Here is a 26538-nt window from a genome sequence, read left to right as displayed (position 1 = left end):
CCTTGAATAATTTTTTTTCTTTAATATTTATTTTTTAGTTCTCGGCGGACACAACATCCTTGTTGGTATGTGGTGCTGAGGATCCAACCCGGGCCGCACGCACGCCAGGCGAGTGCGCTACCGCTTGAGCCACATCCCCAGCCCCTTGAATAATTTTTTTAATGGAAATTTGATAAGTCCTTTATTTGGGTGCCATACTGAATATAACTTGGTGAAGGAAGGTGGGGGATTCTCAGAACTAACCAGCAAGTTTATACTTGAAAAGAATAACCAAATATAATCAGAACATGAAACAAAAGCCTCACAGTCATGATGGTAAAAGGCAGGAGGGACCCCAGAGGGCAGCATACTGACAGCACCATCAGGATGTATGGTGAGAAGAGCCCCTGGCAGTGGCTGAACTGTCATCAGCTCTATCTTAGAAGGGTTGCCGAATGTCACTGAGACCGTTTCCTTGTCTTTAGAAGACTTGGTTTGGATCTAAGACCTAGTCTGGATATTAAATATCAGGGTTTCTAAACTGTCAGCATGAATAGATATAAGTGTGTGTGTATACATGTACATACATACATGTTTATACCTATATACTTGGGATGAACTCAGGGGTACTTAACTGCTAAGCTACAACCCAGCCTTTTTTTTTTTTTTCTTTTGAGACATGGTCTCACTAATTTGCTTAGGGCCTCACTAAGTTGCAAAGGCTGGCTTTGAACATGAGATCCTCTTCCCTCAGCCTCCTGAGCTGCAGAGATTACAGGTATATGCCACTGTACTCAGCTATTAAGGATATTTAATCAATGAAACATGCTTGTATGGTTAAAAGTACATATTAATAGTGTTTACCTTCATTATGCATTGGTATTCAAAAAACAAGTTACTAGTCACTAAGAGAAATACAACTATTGCCTCCAAATAGATCCCTGTATTCTGACTTTAAAAAAATATTCTGATGAACCATATGAATTTTCTAATGTCCATCTATTTTTTAAATACTATTTATTTATTTATTTATTTATTTATTTTTTATGTGGTGCTGAGGATTGAACCCAGTGCCTCACGTGTATGAGGCAGGCACTCTACCACTGAGTTACAGTCCCAGCCCCCCCCATATATTTTTTTAATTAAGTAAACCTGAAGCTTTAATGGTTTAACCTGAATGAACTTGTTGGTACATATGTGTGTGTACAATACTAAATGGTAGACAAATCCAATAGTCAACATGGTTACCTACATTACCAGAAACTAAGAAACGAAGGAAGGTTTTGTAACGGAGCCATTTATCCATCTATCCCCCTTTTTGTGTTGTTAGGTGTTTAGGAAACAAGGGCTTCTGAGGAAATCTTGTCTTGCCCAGCTCCAGGTACCTGAGTTTGGCTTATGCTGACATTCCTGGTAGTTTCTTTATAAACTCTGATTCGCTTAGGAATGGGCCAGCACTTCTGGGGAACTTGAGAGAAAGATTCTTTTTTTTTTTTTTTTTTTTTGCCCCTGTTGGGACAGTTGCTGTGTTTATTATTTGAAAAGTACCTGCACACTGAAGTTCAAGATAGACAATGAGGATATAGCAAAATTTTCTTGAATTTTTTTTGAGGGGGGCAGGTACCAGGGATTGAACTCAGGGGCACTCAATCATTGAGCCACAGCCTCTGTCCCATTTTGTATTTTGTTTAGAGACAGAGTCTCACTGAGTGAGAGAAAGATTCTTATTTAAAAGTCACACACATACACACACAGTTCTAGTCTATCTTAAGAGTCAGTTTTTGAGAATGTGATATTAAGGTTTATACCTACCTCGTGATCACACTAGGATAAGACTAAGGGTAAAAGCCACTGTGCCAAAGACGGCAGCTTAAAGATGGTCACATTCAAGGGAATTTGTCTCCTCTGCATTTTTAGTTATGTGTAATAAAAATGGTGTATTCATTTTCTTTGAAAAGTGTCATGATAAAGATAAAAACAAAGTCATAAAACATCTTTCTGTCAATCTCACCTCTCAAGATTCTAGTAAATTACACCTTCAAGAAATTACAAGGAAGTGTACGAATGGGAACAGAATAAACACTTTGAAATACCATCTCAATATAACAAAGCTGGATCCTTACTAAATCAGCAGAACCAATTGGTGATTTCTCCCAAGAAGTTCGACATCTGCAGAGTTTTTATTTATGTATTTATTGTTTTGCTTAACTGTTTTTTCATAAGTCTAGTGAATCTTGTAGGTTTTTTAATTTACATTTTAAATATAAGGCTAGGAAATTTAGAGATCCAGCAGAAGTTAAAGGGTAAGTAAAAGTTCGGTGCTTGTGTGAATGTTTATATGAATTAGTTTATATTACATAAAATCAATGAGATGATTAATGCTGCCTTTTAAAAAATGAGTTTTCTGCATTATTTCTTTATTGGCAGAATTAAAGGAGATTATTAATTTCCACACTTTTATTATGTTAATATTTAGTGAAGGAGGCTTAGAAGGGTGAGAAAGAAGGAGGAGGAAAAAAATGATAGAATATATATGTTCATTGATTGATTACAAAGAAGAGTGACTTTAAGCAATCCCTTTTTGGAGAAACCCTCATAATAGATAACTTTCCCATAGCTTGGTTCATGAACCTTATTTTTAGTTGAGCTAGTTAGAAAGGAAACAATTAGACACAATCACCAACCTTTGTATGCATTAATGCCAGGGCAAATTAACTCCTACCACTAAAATTACTGCTTCTGTCTGTCAAAATCTGTGAAGGGTGTGACTTACTGCACTCAGGGCATAATTGTGACTCCCTGCCTGCATAAAACTGACACATAAAAATCAATACTAATTAAAACAGATCAAAACTATCCTCATGAGCTTATTTGGCTGTCTTTCTCAAGTGGGGTTTACCATTTATGACAGAGGCACAAGAGTCTGGACTCAATCAATCCCTCTTACAAATGATGCATGTTCCCTTATTGGTTAGTCTAAATAATTGTTCTCATAAGAACAGACTTACAGCATAACTTCAAAAAAGAACCTGATCTCTACTATAAATTTCACCTAGCTATTGTAAGTTATATGGTCATACATTAATGTTTTTTTGCTCAATCCATCTGTATTTTCTATTTTCTTCTTCCCAAAAATATCCCAAATAAGAGAAAAGAATGAAAATTTACTTCAGAAATCTGGAATCACTGTGCTCTGTGGAACGTATAAAATCTGACACCTTCTATTTTAAAGTTCATATGATTTTAAAATTTATTATGTTATTACATATTTATTTCGATGTAAAAATAATGCTTTCCTGAAATACTGAAACAGATGAGGCAAGGGTTTCATGCTTATTTGAGGACTTTTGCAAAGGTGTATGGCAATTTATGAAATCTCAAGACACCTCCTCTCCTTTCCACACTTTCTCCATTTTCTCCATACTTATTGTCTGCAGGGTACTCTTCATGGAGGAAATGCAGATCTCTCAAGAGGATTAAATGGGTTCTCAACACACAGCAGATGCTACTAATAGTAAGTAGTAAGGTAGCAGTGATGTAGACTCACAATTGAATAAACAATAATTATAGTAAACGTACTCCAAAGGTGAGAAAATTTAATTTTCTAAGGTCAATAGATAGACTCAAGTGTCCCCAATGAGTTGGTGGCATAAACTGGACAACTAAAGAGACCTTGCTCAAGGTCACTAGAATTTACTGAGGCATATATCAAAACTGAAGCAGGGCAACAGTAAGGAAGAATGGTGATTTCCAAAATAAGACTAGTTGCCATTTTCCTTGTAAAGGAATGGCAAACATATGTCAGAATATTAAGAATCCTTGGAAAAGGTATGTTTCTTCTTCTATGACAGACAATACCTTTATATTTGCATTAATGAGGTGATGTGCTGTTTGCACTGGGGTTTAGGAGTTCTGTTGCTATAAGGAACTACAATTTTAATCCAAGTACTCTGTTTTTCTTCTAGAAATCAGTGAGCTGTGTACTTAAAGTCACTGAAATTTTAAAATGTGCATTCTTTATCAAGAGAATTAATATGGAGTTGCTAATGAAGGGTGGCCAACTAAATCTAGGGAACTAGTCAGCATTTTTCATTTTTATCAGAAAATATTACAAATAGGACAATTTCTTGGTTCAGCAGTTTATGCTGAGAACTGGGAAAGAAAGTAGGAGGAATGTTGGAAGGAGTAGAACATTCAATGAGCATTAATAATCAGACATAATGCTAAATCCTTCCCATATCAATTACTTTTTCCATAAACTCAATGAGAAAGGCAATTTGAAGATAAAAAAAAGCTGGATATCAGTTAAATTGACAAATGACAAGGACATTTTGAAAAAGCTGAACCCTGTCTAACTGCTTCAACCATTGTGTAATTTTTAAAAGCTCACTGGAATCCCATCTTTTGCATCATTGATAAGAGAACCCTAGAATTATTTTTTTTTTCAATTCCTAAATACTACTCTAACTTGAACAGAGGTGAGAAATGACTACTTTATTCTGAATTTTATTCAACAGGAAAGGGTTTGATAGCAATGTTCCAGGGAATTAAACCTTTTTGGAGGGAATGTAGATTAATGGAAATGGAATTAGTTTCCTCCTTCACAGAAATACCATACACTCACTGCCTTTGTGTCTAATTTTAGTCTGAGATTGCCTTTGGAGTCCTAGAGTCTTTATAGACACCACGAGACTGTTTGTTCTTCCAACCATTATTTCTGTTTTCCCATTGCTTGAAAATATACATAATACCATCAAGACCTGAGCTACATAATTTTAAAAACTATTACTTGTAAAATATATAAGATATTACTTTGTAGTCAGAATAACTGTAGGATCAGTTTATATAATGAAAAGTAATAATAACCTAAACACTATCATAGTTTTTAGTACTTTGGGAAAAAACAGCATAGTATTTTAATAAAGAATCAAAGAAGTCATATTTGTAGATGCAGGAAATTCCCAGTGTGGAAATAAAGAAGGAAAAAAAAAAAAAAACGCTTCTCACACACGCTCATCTCTCCTAACATGAATACACGAATACAGGTCATAGTATGTAATATAGGGGACTATTTTCTTTCTCGTAATAGTAACAATGAGAGTTATTGTAGACAATATTGTTAATATTAAATCTGAAGCACTTTACTCAATCTTTATATACATTTCCATTGATCTTTGCAAACCTGTTTTCCCTATTTTATAGATGAACAAACTGAGCTCTAGACTACTTAAGTGACTTCTATAAAGTAAAATCTGAGGGAAGAGATGTTACCTATTCAATTAATTGGCCTGCATTAGACTTTGGATTGTGAGTAGATAGTCAGCTAGAACTTTAGTGTAGGACTAGAATTTTAGGCAGCTGCAAAAATGCTATTCATTTCCTTGGTAAATAAACACATAACTGACACAAAATGTTAAAGGGAGCATGAAATCGTACAGGAAAAAATTAATTTGTTGCCTAAATTATCACAACAAAAGACCACAAAGAAGAAAAAGATAACTGAATCATAATTTTCAAGACTGAATCACTTGGTGTTTCTCTATCCACTGCTTCATGCATCACATTCTGAGTTCTCAATGGAAAATAACTACGGTAGGTAGTCCTCAAGTACCATGACCCTGGACACATCTTAGTTAAGTCTCCAGAATCCAACAAGCATGGTAGAATCCTAGCCCCACCACTCCCTATCCATATAATTCTGGGCAAGTGACTTAACCTCTAAACCTGTATTACTCATCCAGAAACTGAAGCTGAAAAGAGTATCGACATGAAAAGGCTCTTACTAGGATTAATGTCAGATAACATGAATGAAAACACCAAGGTAGTATGTGGTCCATAGCAATTGCACAGTAAATCATGAATATTTTTACATTTATAGATGCCCCACTAGAATACAGAGGGAAATGCTTTAACTTTTTCCTCCATAGGTATCAATCCTAGTAAGTATCTTCACACTGTTGCCCTGCTTCTTGCTCTTGATTTTATTTACATTGAGGAACCCATACCTAACTTTAGCAAGGCCTTCCCTTTTCCATCTTGACTTACTCTATCATTAATATTTACTGGCCCCCCCTCCCCCAGTATTGGGTATGAAAACAAGGGCCTTGTGTGTATGAGAAAAGTGCTCTACTACTAAGGTACACCGTCAGCTCTACCCCAATCATTTCTTCAATCACCGTGAGCTTAATAGATGGTGGTGGGAAATACTGTGACAATTAAGAAACATCATCTAGGGGTTGACGTTTAGCTCAGGGATAGAGCATGTTCTTAGCATGTGTGAGACCCTGGGCTCAATTTCTAGCACATTAAAAAAAATCTAGTTAAGATAAAATCCCTTTCTGTTACTGTCAATGGAACATCTATTCCAGCCCCATCTCTGCTTGGATCAAAGAAGCATCCAGCAGATATATGAAGCCATAGAAGTCTCATTCCAATTTATGAGCTACAAAATGCTTTTTCTGGCATTCAAATTTGCATTTTTAAATCAGCATTACCATAGAAAACCTGATATGCACAGTGGCAAAGTTCTGATGGTTGCACAATACTGTCTGCCTCAGGGCCATTAGGGGTTAAGTGGGCTTGCAGGAGTCCACTGGTCTGAGGTACCAGAGACCAAGTGCATCAATGAAACAAGCAAGTCTGCATTTCAAGCAACCAGTTCACATAGGCACTTTTGAAACACTGAGAAGAAAAGTGAAAGAAGCTGGGGTTGATTTCCTTTTTCTTTGGCTGCACTCTCACTGGCCACTAGAGGGAGGCTGTGAGTCATCACCCAGAGGTTCTTAACATTCTCAGTTCTGAAATTCGGATGCATTTCAAGGGCAGATCCATGTTCTACTCTACTCTGCTCTTTCTTTATCCGTGCAGAGAATGTCTAGAAATGAGAAAGACCATTTCAAGAGCTGATCAATATCTTGTTGTAGAAGATAGATGAAGGCAGTATTTTGGAAGCAGAAAGGGGGGTTGGGCAACAGAAATAGGAACTGCTGAATTGCAGTTAGCCTCCCAGTGTGTCTGGAACTGCTCACATTCTTATTGACAAGAAAGGAGGGCAAACTCCAGGAAGTATATTCAAGGGTAAAAATGAACCTAACCAATATACTTTTCTCATACTGTCCGTGTTAAAGATAGATTATCATGAATCAAGACAGCAACTGGCATTAGAGGATGTGCCTTTGATGTACACATAAATGCAATGGGTCATTTAAGGTGCATCACACCACAGTTCACACATTGTATCACATAGGCCATCGACCTCTAGCTTGTGTGTCTGCAGAACTTTTGCTGGTGTCCACCGTTTACTTGGCATCTTTTGGCATTTGGGATGGAAGTGAGAATACCAGGCAAATGCAAAGGAAGGGAGTAGAGATTATTCACATCTGCAGTCAAGTTCCCCATTCCACATATTTCTTTGTAAGTGTGTGTTAGTGCTACAGTTTAGATGCTGAATGTCACCCAAAGGCTTGGTCCCCAAGGTGGTGCTACTGGGATGTGGTAGAACCTTTTAAAGTCCCTACAAGGTCTTTAGATCGCTTAAGCAGCATCCTGGAGCTTCCCCCTCATTCTCTTTCACTTCCTGGCCATGAGATGAACAGTTTGGCTCTGCTACAAACTACCACCCTGATGTCCTGTTTTGTCATAGTACCCAGAGCAACAGGATTAATTGATCATGGACTTGAATTTCTAAAATTATGAGCCAAAATAAAACTTTCCTCTTTATAAGTCAGTTATTTCAGGTATTCTGTTATAGTGAGAGAAAACCAACTAACACAACTAGAAATTCACTTCTTCACATTTGTTTAATTTTCTCTTTCTCTTTGCACAATAATTGATTACCAAGAACATGTGCTTATTCTCGAAGCCTTCCTCTTTCCTTGTTTCTCCTTTAATTGTATTTCCTCTCACACCAAGCCAATTTATATGGTAGAATTCTAAGTTTACTGCAGACATCAAAGACAGTGAGTTGAAAATACCTAATAATCTCTTTTTTTTTGGTACTGGGGATTGAACTCATGGGCAATCAAACACTGAGCCACATCCCCAGCCCTATTTTTGTATTTTATTTAGAGACAGGGTCTCACTGAGTTGCTTAGAGCCTCACCATTGCTGAGGCTGACTTAACTGTCAATCCTCCTGTCTCAGCCTCCTGAGCCTCTAGGATTACAGGTGTGCACCACTATGCCTGGCTTCATCTTCTCTTTCTAACAGATAATAAGAACTACTCTTGAGGCAGGTCAAGTATCTTTTTTTTTTTTTTTTTGGTAATTTTCTCCTCTTCATCATTCAAGAATTGATTTTCCTATATAGGTAACAATAATCATACAAATGCTTCTGTGTGCTAATTTTCTAACTGTTGACTCATACTACTTTGTTAAATCCTATGACTAGCTCTTCTAGATAGGGAATTTACTAGCACAACTTTACAGATGAGGAAACTGAAGTACCGCATGATTGGACAACCCACCTAATGCTCAAATCTAGGAGATATCTGTGGAATGCGAATCCCAAAGTCTCTCTCTTCTATGTCATCAACTGGCTTCTGCTGAGCATCACTAACTTTATTGGATAAGCAGCCTCTACTTTTGAGCTGCACTTACTGTGCACCAGATATAACATTAAGCTGGGCACAGGAATGCCTGCCTATAACCCCAGTGACTTGGGAGGCCAAGGCAGTAGGATTTCAAGTACAAGGCCAGCCTAGCCAGGCATGGTGGTGCCCACCTATAATCCAAGTGGCTCTGGAGGCTGAGACAGGAGGAACATGAGTTCAAAGCCTGCCTCAGCAATGGTGAGGCTCTAAGCAACTCAGTGAGATCCTGTCTCTAAATAAAGTAGGGCTGGGAATGTGGCTCAATGGTTGAGTATCCCCGAGTTCAATCCCCAACACTGTCCAACCTCCCCACACTCAAAAAGTGATGATGAAGTTCAAGGCCAGTCTAAGAACTTAGATCCTCAGCAACTTAACAAGACTATACCTAAAAATAAAGAATAAAAAGGGCTAGAGGTGTAGCTTATGGTAAAGTGTCCCTGGATTCAATCCCTAGAATAATAAAAAAATCAACAACAATTCACAAGCATCATTTCAATTAGACTTTAAAATATCATCATTCAGACATTATCACCAAGTATAGATGAAAAAATAGAATCTTAGCACAGTTTGGTGAGCTATCAAAGGCATGCAATTAGGAATAACACAGCTAAGACCAGAACCCACATTTTTTGACTTCCTGGGCTGTACTTTTACCCAACACATTCTCCTGAACCTCAAAAGACTCAACCTAAACATCCCTGAAAATACCATACACATCATTTTGCACATTGCACAGCACAGATGAGGTTAAACAGCAAGTGTGATTATGCAGCATTGCATTGCTAATATCTCTATGAATAAAATGTCTATTTGATTTTCATTTAACCTCAAAAGAATCTGATTACCAAACAACCATTGAAGAATTATTGGCAATTATGTTCTGTAATTACGGCTCCTGTTAATGTCATTAGCGTGCAGCCTTTCATATTTAGTCCTATTAATTAATCCCCATAAGCATAGAAAGTTATAATCAATACAACAAAGACTCTATGGTAAATTACAAATAATCTCCAAATCCCTCAAAGAGTTTTCAGGCTCCTTCAGCTTCTTTGGTTAGGACACATTCAGATTGGAGGCTGAAAGAGATAGCTCCTCATTCGAAAACACCTATCTCACTAATATGCCTAATTAGGCAAATGCTTAAAATTGAAATTTCAACTGCCACCAACAACTATAAATTCCTGTAGGGCAATAAAAATAATTAGCTGGTTGAGTCAAGGGCCCCACCACCCCACAATCACATATACACCTTTTCAATTCTCTGGGTAATACACTATGTTAACTGATAAAGTTATCTGAAATTGTGTCTGCTTTCAATTTTGCAGAAGTTGAGTAGGGCAAGTATTTCTAGTGATCTAATGTTTAAAGTCCAAACATTAGACTTCCTGATGGCTCAATCACAAAGAGAGGTCAGATTAAACCAACATACTGACAATGATGTAAGGAACTCATGGTTTGTGAAAAATGGGTCTCCAAATCTCATGGAAATCTTTCCAACCATCCTCAGATTTTTCTTCTAGGCATTTGTAAGTCTCACCTATAGAAAACTCATTGTGCATTTCTAGTTTTAAACTTCTACATTGAGAAAAAGGGATCCAAGATGGCAGGCCAGAGGGAGGCAGCATTCTGTGTCACTCCATGGCCCAAGTCTCAACTAGTGGGAATAATACTTTGCTGAAAATGATAGAGGACCTCTCTACAGCTGACTCTTCACAGGAATTATGGTCGCTGTGCCGCGCCGGGCCAAGGGCCTCAATGTTAGGAAAGGACTTCTAACTCTGACTACTTGCCCACTCAGGACTCACAGGTGCCTTAGCAGGACCACCAGCATCAGCACTGGCACAGAATTCCCAGGTGCTGTTTACATGAAGGACACTTAGCCACTACCCACGCACAGGAAGTCCAGCTGCCACTCCCATGTGGACCCCCATCTACCAACTTAGGGCTCCCCTAGTTTCCTCCATCTTGGGACTTGGCAGTTACTGCCACAGTCCCCTACTTGTGGTAGCCTGCCTGCACCTGGGGACATCACAGGCTCTGAAGAAAGCCAAGAGCTGCAATACTGCATGTCACAGAGCTCATCTCTGAACGCATCACACAATGACATCTCCTGGCTCCCCCACCCGACCTGACACCTCGTCACTGAAAGCTGCTACCTCAATCTTGGGTCACCTCCATCATCATCTTTAGTTGCAGCAACTACCGGGAAACACCAGATAGCCAGGTGAGGTATTAGAACCCTATAGTGGTATTATAAGCCTATAGGGTAAAAATGGTAATGCTTCGGATCCACAGAGATAGAAAGGAAAACACACAAGCAACATGAAAAGACAAGGGAGGAAAATGCCACAAACAAATCAAGATACCACATTGTTAGAATCCATGGCCAGCACAGCAGATGAAATTACAGAGAAGGAGTTCAGGATGTATGTAATTAAAATGTTCAGTGAACTAAAGGATGATATGAGAGCAAATATAAGATAGCAAAAGATCATTTTGACAAAGAGTTACATAAGCAAATACAGGAAGCAAAAGATTAATAGGGAGATAGAGGTTCTAAAGAAAAACCAAAGAGAAATCCTTGAAATGAAAGAAACAATAAACCAAATTAAAAGTTCAATTGAAAGCATCACCAACAGATTAGACCACTTGGAAGACAGGACCTCAGACAATGAAGACAAAATACATAATTTTGAAAAGAATGTAGACCACACAGTGAAGATGGTAAGAAACCATGAGCAGAACATTTAAGAAATATGGGATAGCATTAAAAGACCAAATTTAAGAGTTATTGGGATATAGGGAGGCATAGAGTTCCAAACCAAAGGAATGGACAATCTATTCAATGAAATAATATCAGAAAATTTTCCAAACATGAAGAATGAATTGGAAAACCAAATTCAAAAGGCTCACAGGACACCAAATGTACAAAATCGCAACATATCCACACCAAGGCATATTATAATGAAAATGCCTAACATATAGAGTAAGGAGAGAATATTAAAAGCCACAAGAAAAAGGAATCAGATTACATATAGGGGAAAATCAATTAGGTTATGGGCAGATTTACAACCCGGACCCTGAAAACTAGAAGGTCCTGGAACTACATATATCAAGCTCTGAAAGAAAATGAATATGAACCAAGAATCTTGTATCCAACAAAATTAAGTTTTAGATTTGATGATGAAATAAAAACTTTCCATGATAAACAAAACTTAACAGAATTTACAGCTATAGAACATCCTTGGCAAAATATTCTATGAAGAGGAAATAAAAAAACAACAAGGATAACTAGCAGAGGGAGGTACTGCACTAAAGAAAAAGCTAACCAAAGAAGAAACCAGTCAATTTAAATAACAAAAATAAACAAAAATGTCTGGGATTACAAGCCATGTCTCAATAATAACCCTGAATGTCAATGGCCTAAACTCACCAATCAAGACATAGGATAGCTGATTGGATCAAAAAAAAAAAAAAGCCCAACAATATGCTACCACCAGGAGACGCATCTCATAGGAAAAGACATACATAGACTGAAAGTGAAATGTTGGGAAAAATCATACCACTCACATGGTCTGAAGGTTTTCATCCTCGCAACAAACACAGCAGACTTTAAGCTAATGTTAAACAAAAGGGACAAAGGACATTTCATACTACTCAAGGGAACCATACACCAAGACATAACAATTATAAAAATATATGTACCAAACAATAGAGTATCTATGTTCATCCAACAAATTCTTCTCAAGTTCAAGTCAAATTGACCACAACACAATAATTATGGGTGACTTTAACACACCTCTTTCACCAATGGATAGATCTACCAAACAAAAGCTGAACAAAAAAACTATAGAACTCAATAATACAATCAATAACTTAGACTCAACAGACATATATAAAATATTTCATCCTTCAACGAGTGGATACACTTTCTTCTCAGCAGCATATGGATCCTTCTCTAAAATAGACCATATATTATGCCACAAAGCAATGCCTAATACAAAAAAGTAGAGATACTACCCTGCATTCTATCAGATCACAATGGTATGAAATTATAAATCAATGATAAAATATAAAATAATATACACAATTTAAACAGATCTATTTCAAGCAAGGAAAATATGAGATGCCATCAGAAGCCTACCAACCAAGAAAAGCTCAAAACCACCACAATTAAGTGGGGTTCATCCCAGGGATGCAAGTTTGGTTCAACATGCAGAAATCAATAAATGTAATTCATCACATCAACAGACTTAAAGATAAGAATCATATGATCATCTCAATAGACACAGAAAAAGCATTTGACAAAATACTGCACCCATACATGCTCAAAACACTTGAAAAACTAGGGATAACAGGTACATCTCTCAACATCATAAAAACAATCTATGCTAATCCCTGGGCCAACATCATTCTAAATGAAGAAAAATTGAAAGCATTCCCTCTAAAAACTGAAACAAGACAGGGATGCCCTCTTTCACCACTTCTATTTAACATAGTTCTTGAAACACAGACCAGAGCAATTAGACAAAAGAAATTAAAGGGATACACATAGGAAAAGAAGAACTCAAATTGGCACTATTTGCTGATGACATGATTCTATAGCTAGAAGATCCCAAAAGTTCCACTGGAAAACTTTTAAAACTAGTAAACGAATTCAGCAAAGTAGGAGGATATAAAATCATCACCCATAAATCAAAGGAATTTCTGTGTATCAGTGACAAATCCTCTGAAAGGAAATGAGGAAAAGTACCCCATTTACAATAGCCTCAAAAAACATACAATACTTTAGAATCAACCTAAGAGTTTAAAGACCTCTACAATGAAAACTACAGAATGCTAAAGAAGGAAATCAAAGAAGACCTTAGAAGATGGAAAGATCTCCCTTGTTATTGGATAGGCAGAATTAATATTGTCAAAATTATCATACTACCAAAAGCACTATACAGATTTCATGCAATTCCAATCAAAATCCTAATGACATTCTTCATAAAATAGAAAAAGCAGTCATAAAATTCATCTGGAAAAATAAGAGACCCAGAATAGCTAAAGTAATCCTTAGCAATAAGAGTGAAGCAGGTGGCATCACTATACCAGACCTTAAACTATACTACAGAGCATTAGTAACAAAAACAGCATGGTATTTGTGCCAAAACAGACTGGTAAACCAATAGTACAGAATAGAGGACACAGAGACTAACCCACATAATTATAGTTATCTTATATTAGACAATGGCACCAAAAACATACATTGGAGAAAAGATAGCCTGTTCAACAAATGGTACTAGGAACACTGTAACTCCATATGCAACAAAATGAAATTAAACCCCCATCTCTCACCATTCACAAAAACTCAACTCAAAGTGGATCAAGGACCTAGGAATTAAACCAGAGACACTGTGCCTTTTTAGAAGAAAAAGTAGGCCCAAATCTCCATCATGTTGGATTAGGCCCCAATTTCCTTAATAAGACACCTATAGCATAAGAATTAAAATCAAGAATCAATAAATGGTTGAATTCAAACTAAGAAGGTTCTTCTTTGCAAAAGAATCAATCAGTGAGGTGAATAGAGAGACTACATCTTGGGAGCAAATTTTTACCACTCGCACATCAGATAGAGCACTAATCTCTGGAGTACATAAGGAACTCAAAAAGCTAAACACCAACAAAACAAATATCCCAATCAATAAATAGGCCAAGGAACTGAAAAGAAACCTCTAAGAAAATAATATACAATCAATCAACAAATATATGAAAAAATGTTCAATATCTCTCGCAATTAAAGAAATGCAAATCAAAACTACTCTCAGATTTCATCTCACTACAGTAAGAATGGCAGCTATTAAGAATACAAACAATAAGTGTTGGCAAGGATATGGGAGAAAAGCACACTCATACATTACTGTAGGGACTGCAAAACGGTGCAGCCAATATGGAAAGCAGTATGGAGATTCCTTGGAAAATTGAGAATGGAACCACTTTTTGACCCAGCTATACCCAAAGAATTTAAAGACAGCATGCTACTGGGACACAGCCACATCAATGTTTATAGCAGCATAATTCACAAAGCTAAACTGTGGAGTCAATCTAGATGCCCCTCAGTAGATGAATGGATAAAGAAAATGTGGTATATATACAAAATGGAATATTACTTACCAATAAAAGAGAATAAAATCATAGCATTTGCAGATATCTTAAGTTTTGACGAGTTTACTTCTTTATTAGGTGACTTCTATAAATGAAAACTTGTTTTTAAACACTTTACCACCAATGAAGACTACAGATGTCTAGTTGGTCTATGAGATATTGTATTCTGGGTCAAATGGGTATGAATGGTTTTGATCAGTTTTTCAGAATAACTTCCATTATCATCATTTAGCTGACTACTATCATATTCTCAGAAGTTGTGTCTTTTCTCAGTCAAGTGGTTGTTTGTCCTGCCATCTTAAATTACAGTTAATAAGAAGCAGTGCAAATTTTATCTCTTTAACTTCATTAAAATATAAATTTTAAGACAGACTTGATGAAAATGTAACATGATTATAAAATAAAAAAACTTCTATGTTGATATTCATTGTGTTTTTTAAATAGTTAAATATATTTAAAATATATTCATATATATTTATTTTATTTTTCCTGAAACATCTACTGCTATAGCTATCCAAAAGGGAAGAAGCTGACCGTGAAAGTGGTCCTTACCAAGAAGACATGAAATGACAATTCCTTCTGCCTTGTTGAAATCTGGATTAGTTGCCTTCTCAGGTCCTGCTGTGTGTTGGAGTTTAGGAGTCAATGAATCCTGTTCTTTTTGCTACAAAGAAAAAGGGTCAGACTTGCTCTCTCTTGGCATTTCACATACTTTCCTGATTGCATTCTTGTTCTGGACCATTTCCCAGGAATTAGTGCATAACCCTTGGCAGCTGCCTAGCCTCAGAAACAATGTGGGAGGAGAAAACAGAGACTTGAAATAAATAAAGTATCCATCAAAACATCCCTGCATCGAATGGAACAAAGAACGTGCTCATTTTTTAAGAATTCAAAATGAACAAGTATGATGACTATTTTAGGCAACATTCACAAATTGGTTTCTTCAGATAAATAATTGTTAGTGGAGACATTAAGTCTTTTAACATGGAAGGATTTATTTTGGGGTTTATAATATTTACACTCTGGAAACAACCACAAAGGTCATTTGAAGCTCATCTCCTATATTACAAGTGAGGAAGGGGAGATTCAGAGAGGACAAATAACTTGTCTCAGGTTACTCATAAGTTGATGGTTGAACTTGAACTGAAAACAGATATTTTAACCACTCTATCTGGTGCCACCCCTAAACTATATGGTTAGTTCAATTGGAAAGTTTATTAGAGGAAATTATTATGGGAAAACTTCATATCTGTGGTTTCAAAATGAAAGATTCTATCTTAACTTCACCAAAAGCCATTAATAGCATGGATTCAGAGTCTTGTCAATATGCAGGATTAAGATTTGGATAGACATTGGGAATGTGACATACACTGGGATAGGAGACCTCTTCAGGTCTGTGGCTTAAACTCTAGTCATCAAGTTCTCCAGAAACTAAAATAATAATGGTGGATGGCAATATCACCATTATTAGAATTTGTCAAATAATCAAAGCCTTTGTCTGACCTTCCCATATTTGTTTTGTTGTTTAATTTATTTCTGTGGCTTTCTTGGCTTTTTACATTTTTAAGTTGTTGTTCATTTGAATTAGATAGCAAAAGTTAAAAATAATAAAATGTAGGGATGAGTGTACACCTCAGTTGAAGAACATTTGCCTAGAATGTATGAGGCTCCAGGTTTGATCCCCTGGACCACAAAATAAAGAATTCTATAAAGCCTGACTACACCATTCTTATCTAGAGGCTCAGGGCAAAGTAGTCCTTCCTGGCCTGGCTCAGCAGTGTTAAGTGCCTAACTCTGTGTAAATGTTGCCTTAATTGAGCATCACAAACAAAGATCCTACATCTTCTATTTAATTACTTCTGTTTAAATTCACAGATTAAATTGTATTCGTTTTTCAAATATAACATGATGTTTTGAAGTATGTATACATTGTGTATTGGCTATATCTTGCTAGTTAATACATGCATTGTTATTTTTATGGTGAAAATATTTGGTGTCCATCTTCTTAGCATTTTTCCAGAATACAACACAATGTTATCAGCTATAGTAAACGTCTGTTATAACTTATCCCTTCTTTCTAGGTTGGTTTATTTTTTGGGGGATTGATTCCAGGACCTTGTGCATGCAAGGTAAGCACTCGACCAACTGAGCTACATTCTCAGCCCTATCCTTTCTATCTAAATGAAATCTTGTGCCCTCTGACCAGTCTCTCCTCACCTTTTACTCTACTACCCAACCACCCCACACCCTATAATCATCATTCTATTGCAAATTCTATGAAGTCAATTCATTTAGATTCCATGCATGAGTGAGATCCTGTGGTGTTTATCTTTCTGTATCTGGTTTATTGGGCTTAATGTGGTTGTCTTCCAGGTTCACTAATGCTGGCACAAATGTCAAGATTTCTCCCTCTTTATTATAGCTAATTGCATTTCATTATTTATATGTATCACATTTTTTAGATCCATTCATCCACTGATAAGATATGGAATCAACCTAAGTGCTTAATTTTTATGAATAATGCTACCTTTTCAACACATAGACTTCATTTTTTGGGGGGGAGGATATATACCTAGTAGGGGGATTACTGGGTCATATAGTAATTCTATATTTAACTTAAAAAATCCCTTTGCTCTTTTCCTTAATGGCTATCCTCATTTATGTTTCTGCCAACACTATGGAAGGATTCCTTTACCCTCACCTTCTCCCCAAAATTGATTAACTTTTGTCATTCTCATAACAGCCATTCTAACTGGAGTGAGGTGATCTCTTTGTGGTTTGAATTTACATTTCCTAGATGATTAGTGATGTTGAACATTTTATCACATTCCTGTTGGACATGTGTATGTCTTCTTTTTTTTTAAATTTATTTTCTTTTTTTTATTGTTGGTCGTTCAAAACATTACATAGTTCTTAATATATCATATTTCACAGTTTGATTCAAGTGGGTTATGAACTCCCATTTTTACCCCGTATACAGATTGCTGTATCACATCAGTTACACTTCCATTGATTTACATATTGCCATTCTAGTGTCTGATGTATTCTGCTGTCTATCCTATTCTCTACTATCCCCCCTCCCCTCCCCTCCCCATTTCTCTCTCTACCCCCTCTACTGTAAATCATTTCTTCCACTTATATTATTCTTCTCTTACCCCTCCTTTCCTCTTATATGTAATTTTGTAAAACCCTGAGGATCACCTTCCATTTCCATGCGATTTCCCTTCTCACTCCCTTTCCCTCCCACCTCTCATCCCTGTTTAATGTTAATCTTCTTCTCAAGCTCTTCATCCCTATCCTGTCCTTGGTTACTCCCCTTATATCAAAGCAGTCATTTGGCATTTGTTTTTTAAGGATTGGCTAGCTTCGCTTAGCATAATCTGCTCTAATGCCATCCATTTCCCTCCAAATTCTATGATTTTGTCATTTTTTAATGCAGAGTAATACTCCATTTTGTGTATAAATGCCACATTTTTTTATCCATTCATCTATTGAAGGGCATCTAAGTTGGTTCCACAATCTTGCTATCGTGATTTGTGCTGCTGCTATGAACATCGATGTAGCAGTGTCCCTGTAGCATGCTCTTATTAGGTCTTTAGGGAATAGACCAAGAAGGGGAATAGCTGGGTCAAATGGTGGTTCCATTCCCGCTTTCCAAGAAATCTCCATACTGCTTTCCATATTGGCTGCACCAATTTGCAGTCCCACCAACAATGAACAAGTGTACCCTTTTCCCCGCATCCTCTCCAGCACTTGTTGTTGTTGGACTTCATAATGACTGCCAATCTTACTGGAGTGAGATGGTATCTTAGGGTGGTTTTGATTTGCATTTCTCTGACTGCTAGCGATGGTGAGCATTTTTTCATGTACTTATTAATTGATTGTATGTCCTCCTCTGAGAAGTGTCTGTTCAGGTCCTTGGCCCATTTGTTGATTGGGTTATTTGTTATCTTATTGTCTAATTTTTTGTGTTCTTTGTATACTCTGGATATTAGGGCTCTATCTGAAGTGTGTGGAGTAAAGATTTGTTCCCAGGATGTAGGCTCCCTGTTTACCTCTCTTACTGTTTCTTTTGCTGAGAAAAAACTTTTTAGTTTGAGTAAGTCCCATTTGTTGATTCTAGTTGTTAACTCTTGTGCTATGGGTGTCCTATTGAGGAATTTGGAGCCCGACCCCACAGTATGTAGATCATAGCCAACTTTTTCTTCTATCAGACGTTGTGTCTCTGATTTAATATCAAGCTCCTTGATCCATTTTGAGTTAACTTTTGTGCATGGTGAGAGAAAGGGATTCAGTTTCATTTTGATGCAAATGGATTTCCAGTTTTCCCAGCACCATTTGTTGAAGATGCTATCCTTCCTCCATTGCATGCTTTTAGCCCCTTTATCAAATATAAGATAGTTGTAGTTTTGTGGATTGGTTACTGTGTCCTCTATTCTGTACCATTGGTCCACCCGCCTGTTTTGGTTCCAGTACCATGCTGTTTTTGTTACTATTGCTCTGTAGTATAGTTTGAAGTCTGGTATCGCTATACCGCCTGATTCACACTTCCTGCTTAGCATTGTTTTTGCTAATCTGGGTCTTTTATTATTCCATATGAATTTCATGATTGCTTTATCTATTTCTACAAGAAATGCTGTTGGGATTTTGATTGGCATTGCATTGAACTTATAGAGAACTTTTGGTAATATCGCCATTTTGATGATGTTAGTTCTGCCTATCCATGAACAGGGTATATTTTTCCATCTTCTAAGGTCTTCTTCTATATCTCTATTTAGGGTTCTGTAGTTTTCATTGTATAAGTCTTTCACCTCTTTTGTTAGGTTGATTCCCAAGTATTTTATTTTTTTTGAGGATATTGTGAATGGAGTAGTTGTCCTCATTTCCGTTTCAGAGGATTTGTTGCTGATATACAGGAATGCATTTGATTTATGCGTGTTGATTTTATATCCTGCCACTTCGCTGAATTCATTTATTACCTCTAATAGTTTCTTTGTAGACCCTTTTGGGTCTGTTAGGTATAGAATCATATCATCTGCAAATAGTGATAATTTAAGTTCTTCTTTTCCTATTTTTATGCCTTTAATTTCTTTCGTCTGTCTAATTGCTCTGGCCAGTGTTTTGAGGACTATGTTGAACAGAAGTGGTGAGAGAGGGCATCCCTGTCTTGTACCAGATCTTAGAGGGAATGCCTTCAATTTTTCTCCATTCAGAATGATGCTGGCCTGTGGCTTATCATAGATTGCTTTTACAATGTTGAGGTATGATCCTGTTATCCCTAATTTTTCTAGAGTTTTGAACATAAAGGGATGCTGTACTTTGTCGAATGCTTTTTCTGCATCTATCGAGATGATCATATGGTTCTTATTTTTAAGTCTATTGATGTGGTGAATAACATTTATTGATTTCCGTATATTGAACCAGCCTTGCATCCCAGGGATGAATCCTACTTGATCATGGTGTACAATTTTTTTGATATGTTTTTGAATCCGATTCGCCAGAATTTTATTGAGGATTTTTGCATCTAGGTTCATTAGAGATACTGGTCTGTAGTTTTCTTTCTTTGAAGTGTCTTTGTCTGGTTTAGGCATCAGGGTGATGTTGGCCTCGTAGAATGTATTTGGAACTTCTCCCTCTTTTTCTATTTCCTGAAATAGCTTGAAAAGTATTGGTGTTAGTTCCTCTTTAAAGGTTTTGTAAAACTCTGCTGTATACCCATCCGGTCCTGGGCTTTTCTTAGTTGGTAGTCTTTTGATGGTTTCTTCTATTTCCTCTATTGTTATTGGTCTGTTTAGGTTGTCTATATCCTCCTGACTCAATCTGGGCAGATCATATGACTTAAGAAATTTATCTATGCCTTCACTATCTTCTATTTTATTGGAGTATAAGGATTCAAAATAATTTCTGATTATCTTCTGTATTTCTGAAGTGTCTGTTGTGACATTGCCTTTTTCATCCCGTATGCTAGTAATTTGAGTTCTCTCTCTTCTTCTCTTCGTTAGCATGGCTAAGGGTCTGTCGATTTTATTTATTTTTTCAAAGAACCAACTTTTAGTTTTGTCAATTTTTTAAATTGTTTCTTTTGTTTCAATTTCATTAATTTCAGCTCTGATTTTAATTATTTCTTGCTGTGTATGTCTTCTTATGAGAAGTGTCTACCCTTGCTATTGCATTGAGTTCCTTAATTTTTTTTATATTACTGCCTCATTATATATAAATTTCACAATTTTTCCTATTCAAAGGTTGTATCTTTACTCTGTTAAATGGCTCCTTCACAGTGCATAAGCTTTTTAATTTGATGTAATCCAATTTCTCTATTTCTGCTTTTATTGCCTGTGTTTTTAGGGTCTTGTCCAAAAACCTTTGCCCTATCCATTGTTTTGAAGCATTTCCCCTGTTTTCTTCTAGCAGTTTCATTATTTTATGTCTTTTGAGTTGATTTTTGTATGTGGTATAAAATAAGAATGTAATTTCATTGAAGTGGTTCTTTTAACAACTATCAAAATGCCAATGTAAATATTAATGAGATAGTTTAAGTGGATTGTAGGTTTCAAGGAAATTAAAAACAAGTTGCACCTTTCTAGCACTAGTAAGGAATAAAAGAGCAGAATTCCATAGTCTAGTGACTAGGCTTATAGAATGCATTTCTGAGGGAACATTGTCCCTCATGTGCAATAGTTATGGGATCAGCCCTTTCTGCACTGTGTTTACTCTTTTTTAATAACTAGTTATGCCACAAAAGCAAATTTTGACAAAAATAAAAGACATTCTATTTTAAGAAGAGGAAGTAGAGATAGTGATAGGCAAGGACACGAGTAGTACTGAAAGTGAACCTGGAGTTCCTCCTTGGGAGAAGGGTCATGTGTGCAAATCCAGGTCTTTGAAAGTCTAACATTTACCTACAGGTGACATACCGGCTTTGGCATTGTTTTCTGTGCTCTCTGTTTACAGGGCTGTTTCAATAGCATTGAGTAAATAAGAGCTTATTACATGAATACTTACTTTATTAAACACTATTGTGTTCATTTTCATTGTAAGTGGGTGAATAAGTTTGTGTTTAAGTGCACTATCTTAAGGAGAAAAGTAATTTCTAGGGCCTGATTCTATCTTTCTCCAGAGTAGGGCTTGTACAAACATTGGGGGAAAACACCCTTGCAAGTGATGGTTTCAGAACCCAACTGTAGAGAAGGGCACATTCAATCAACTGTGTGCACTTCCACACACAGGTGCATTACATGAGAGATAATAAAAGCTTGCAAGCAAGCATGCAGAAAGCTGCAATTCCCAGAGCAGCAACAGTGCAGGCAACTCACTCTAGACTCAACCTTTCCACTGTTATGTCTCTTCAGTTACGGGGCCTGGGATAGCAGATGGTCTGTGCCTCATGTATGTGCACAAATATGGAAAGACAAGCGTGATTCTCAACTTTAATGATGATTTCAGCGTAAAAGAACTGAACCATCTCTCTTAAGCTTTCCAACAGCCTACTTGCCCTTGGCCAGCAAGGAGGGAAAAAAATCATACAATTAAATGAGTCATTCTACAGACTAAAGATGAACTTGAAACATGACTCATTTAGACAGAACTTTCTGCAGGTGTCACTTCTCCAGGATGCTTAAGAGAAGGGCCCATTCAACCTATTTGGAAGCTCCAGCATAGTGCATGGCAAACTAAGAAATCAGGCAGCAGGTATTAAATTGAAATTGAACCCAGCCTTCCTACTTTAAAACAGTTACCGGGAGCACAGAATCTGTTAAAGTGCTATTCCATATACGGGTCGTTACAAGTGTTGACTCAGGCTCTGTCAGCCCTTTTAGCATTTTTAGTTTTAATTGGATAATTATACCCAATGTAAGGAAATGAATTCAGATGAATAGGTAAAAGAGTATGTACATCCCCAAGAATCAATGATTCTTTGGCCTGCCTATCACTTTCATTGGTACAATTATTCAATTCCTCCAAGGTTAGCAATACTTAGCCTTCTGAAGATATAAATATATGGCACAGGACATTAACCTCTGCCAATAGAAATAAAATTGTAATTGATTCAGTTCTGTGATTATTTAACATGTAAACATATGCTCATTGAGAAAAATGATGTCTGGACAACTGACATTATACTTCTGCCAAATACCAAGCTGATGTTCATAAAATCTTACTGGAGGGCACCCAATGCTAACTATAGGATTTCAAACTGCTGATTTGCAGAGATGAATCATGAAGCAATCTACATTGTTTGGCTAATCAGAATTCTCATCCTTACCCATGCTATGAAAAGAAGCCTAAATTTTCTATTTGGAAGCCACTTCAGAAAGCTTTCATTAATTTAAATTTCAGAGCAGATTTCTCCCCATTATGTGTATTCAACTAAAGGCCTATTAAACACAACACTATGCTAAAAGTGAAAAAATAGCATGTTTTTCCAAAGCATCGATTTTATTTTATTTTTTTCCCCTAGAATCCAGATGCACTGAAAATCCAGGGATTGCTGCATTACTTAGAATGAGGTGAAGACCAGAAAGCACTAGTAATAATTTAGCGATTTCCAATTTCTCTGCAATTTGCTTGATGGATGTGAAACAAATGGTTCCATGCTCCTTAAAGCTGCCCCCCATATTAAGCAATGCAATGGTTGATCATTAGAGGCATTTCAGTCTAATTTAACTACCATCTTCACTGAACATACTTTTCATAGAAATAGTATTCAACAAAATTCTATTGTAATTTACCTGGTTTATTGATTATATTTCATTAGGGGAAAACTGCACACCTTCAAAAGCTATATTATTTAAAGACAGTATTAATTTATGTGTATGCTTCATGAAACTACATGTTTAATATTATTGAACTTTGTGAAATACACATATTAATATTATTGAACTTCGTGAAATTCTTCCTTCGACCATCACTATTTAGGGTAAAAATTTTACTAAAGTTTTCAAGATGGCTCAGATCATAGAACAAAAATAAGATGATAAATGTAAAAGTCTGAAATGGTATAATTCTCAGGATTTTATACATATATAAAAGAGGGGCAGGTTTTCTGAAATTCACATATGGGAATTAGATGTGTTGAGTGTGTTGAACAAAGAAGGTTCCAGCAGATGAGATGCTGCACTGCCTCTGAATCCCACCCACACAAAAGGAGAACAGAAATGATAGCATCTAGACGCCCACAGTAACTAATAACTCCCTTGCACATCTTGATTTTCAGTCTAGAGTCTGGCAGTGCCACCTCAGGGACTCTGTCCCCTCCTTGGAGGCCAGCTTTATGTGAATAGTGTGTAATTATTAGCAGTGTTATTATGACCCCTTCCAGTTATCGTTTCTTATCTCTCTTCTGAAAGTGCTACAAAAAGAGATTACCTAGAAATGAAGAAAATAAATACGAAAGAAAGGTTAAAGTAGGAAAACCGGAATGTTTTCAGGAACCCTTATAAGATTGGCTAGGTAGGGGAATAAAAAGTATAAAATCATTATATCATGTTTCATGCAGCCTGACAAGGTAATGCCTAAGTGGGAGAATTTTTACAGTTGCAAATTTCTAGCTGTGTGACTGACAAGCCACAAACATAAATTAGTGAAAGGAAGCCATTAAGCAGCTCATTCTTTTACCATTTTCTATATTTGAATAAATTCAACATGACAAGTTGGTGTGTGTGGGGTGGGTTCCTAAAGGCATGAATGTACCAGTTTAACAGAACAATAGAGTAATATTACAGGAAAATATATTACTGGTAAAAATATTGACTTAATACACCATAAAGAGAAAATGGATAGGTGATTCATTCACCACTCATTTTGCAATATAAGTTATAAAAATGAAAGCAGCCTGTTCCTATAAAAAGGCAAAATAAATGTCATTTAGGGTTTGATAATCAAGTCTATTTGAGAGATCATTGATGTGATTAGATATTGACCTTACTGTTAAGTGACTTTAATATTACAAATGTTTCTTGTTCACTGCACACAAACACCCTATTTTCAACTAAAAACTTGATCTTAAAGTATAAAAGTACAGGAGCCCAATTTTAATATCCCATATTTACTAATTCAAAAATGAGACATGGAATGAACATCTTTTTTTTTTTTTGTTTAAATCAATTTCTTGTTTTCTAGAATGCCCCAGTTTCCTACGTCACATAAAGGAGTATGAAATGTGAATTATCAGAAAAATTTCCTCTTATTTTCTACTTTGATTTCCAATATTAACATAGCCTGTATTTATAACTATAAATGCAAATGGAAAATGCCTTAAATATATATCAGGCTAGTGTAATCGAAGCATATTGTTTTGCTGGGATTCCTTTCAGAACTGAATACCAAGACCCAGTCTACTGTGCCGAAAGCCTCCAGCTTTCCAAAAATCGAAAGTCTTCGCCAGTAAATCACAACTGTCTTACCATATGCCTCTTTGTTCTGCCAAGCATTACCAGCCTGTTCTACTTTTAAGCAAATTTCATTATATTATAGCTCAGAGCAATGCTCATTAAAAAGTATTACTGAAAAATGTCAAGTTGTTTTTATATAGAAACTGGAATTTATTTTCTACCAAAAAGTCAGATATTTATTGAACACAGGACATTTTTAAAACATTGCTTTACGTTTGAACATTTCACAAGTCTCTTTGAAAATTGTCAGTTTCTATCTTGATTGTTAGGGTTCAAGTTGCCACACAACAATCGTCTGAAGTTTTTTTTTTTTTTTTTTTTTTTTGTCTTGTACCAGTTAGTATTCACTAGCAATTTCCATTGATGTAAATCGACTACTACCTTTCTGGAGCCAGCGTGGACTCATATTAGTGAAAAATGTCCCTTTTTCTTCACAACTATACTCACCCTCTCATAGCCCAATGTGACTATTCTACTGGTTCCCAGCCAAAGGCTTCGTGACAACTGCCCCACTGGACATACTTTCAATGACTGTAATCTTCATTATACCCCTATTCATTTTATAGAGTATGATACAGTCCAAAGAATGAGACTAGAAATTTCAACCTCACCAGTTTTAGTTGTGTAAATCCTAATAAATCATTTAACGTTTCAGAGTCTCAGTTTCCTCATTTGTAAAATGGAATTACATCACCCTGCACTCCTTTTTAAGCCCAACTGTTGTAAACACAAAATTCAGTACAGCATGTCCCCCTATTGTGCACCTCATTTACCACAGCTAAACACAAAACCAGAAAGCTTCATTGTGAAGCACCATGCTCTTTCCCAACAGTTTTCCTTCTTTCCAGATGATAAAACTCACTGGTCTTAAGAGTTTGCGATCCAAGAACAAACGGATTAATTTTTATGACCAAATGTAATTAAGTTTAGCATTTGGTTCTAGGGCCAATGAAGATTCATAAAATGTTGGGCTTTAAACCACAAAGAAGCACATCATCTTGTTTCTTCTAAGGAGAAAAAATATATTTTTTTTAATCCTGTAATAAAAATCAGACATACTCAAGCTGGATCACACTATATATTTAAACTGACATTAATAACAACATAGAAACAATCGTTGCGAATCCTATTTTTCTTTAATCCTAGGCTGAATCATTCATTGCACGTTCCTAGGACTTTTCTAAAATGAAGGCCAATCCTGAAGATGCGCTGAATCGTATTGTGAGGCCTCCTCTACTCTGCTGTATTTTTATGTAGTAAAATCAAGATAAAATGGAAATCAAGGATACTTTTGATGGAAAAGAAGCAACAAATTTTTATGTAGAGGAAGAGCAGGAAACAGAATAGAGATGGGAAAGGAAAGAACAGGGTTACTTAACTTGACTCGCAAATGTTTATGAAGAGACTAAACAGAACCTGAGTAGCTTGTCC

General features: G+C 36.3%; 1 protein-coding gene across 12 annotated transcripts in view; it reads right to left on the bottom strand.

The window, feature by feature from the left end:
* NRXN1 (neurexin 1) overlaps window positions 1–26538 on the bottom strand; it is a gene marked incomplete at its 3' end in the record, with an annotated part of 1087855 nt that overhangs the window by 789436 nt on the left and 271881 nt on the right. The window lies entirely within an intron of this gene.

This window comes from Spermophilus citellus, assembly GCF_964194105.1.
Source record: "Spermophilus citellus genome assembly, chromosome: 13".
In the NCBI taxonomy this organism is placed as follows: Eukaryota; Metazoa; Chordata; class Mammalia; order Rodentia; family Sciuridae; genus Spermophilus; species Spermophilus citellus.
This window is presented reverse-complemented; position numbering and strand designations above follow the sequence as displayed.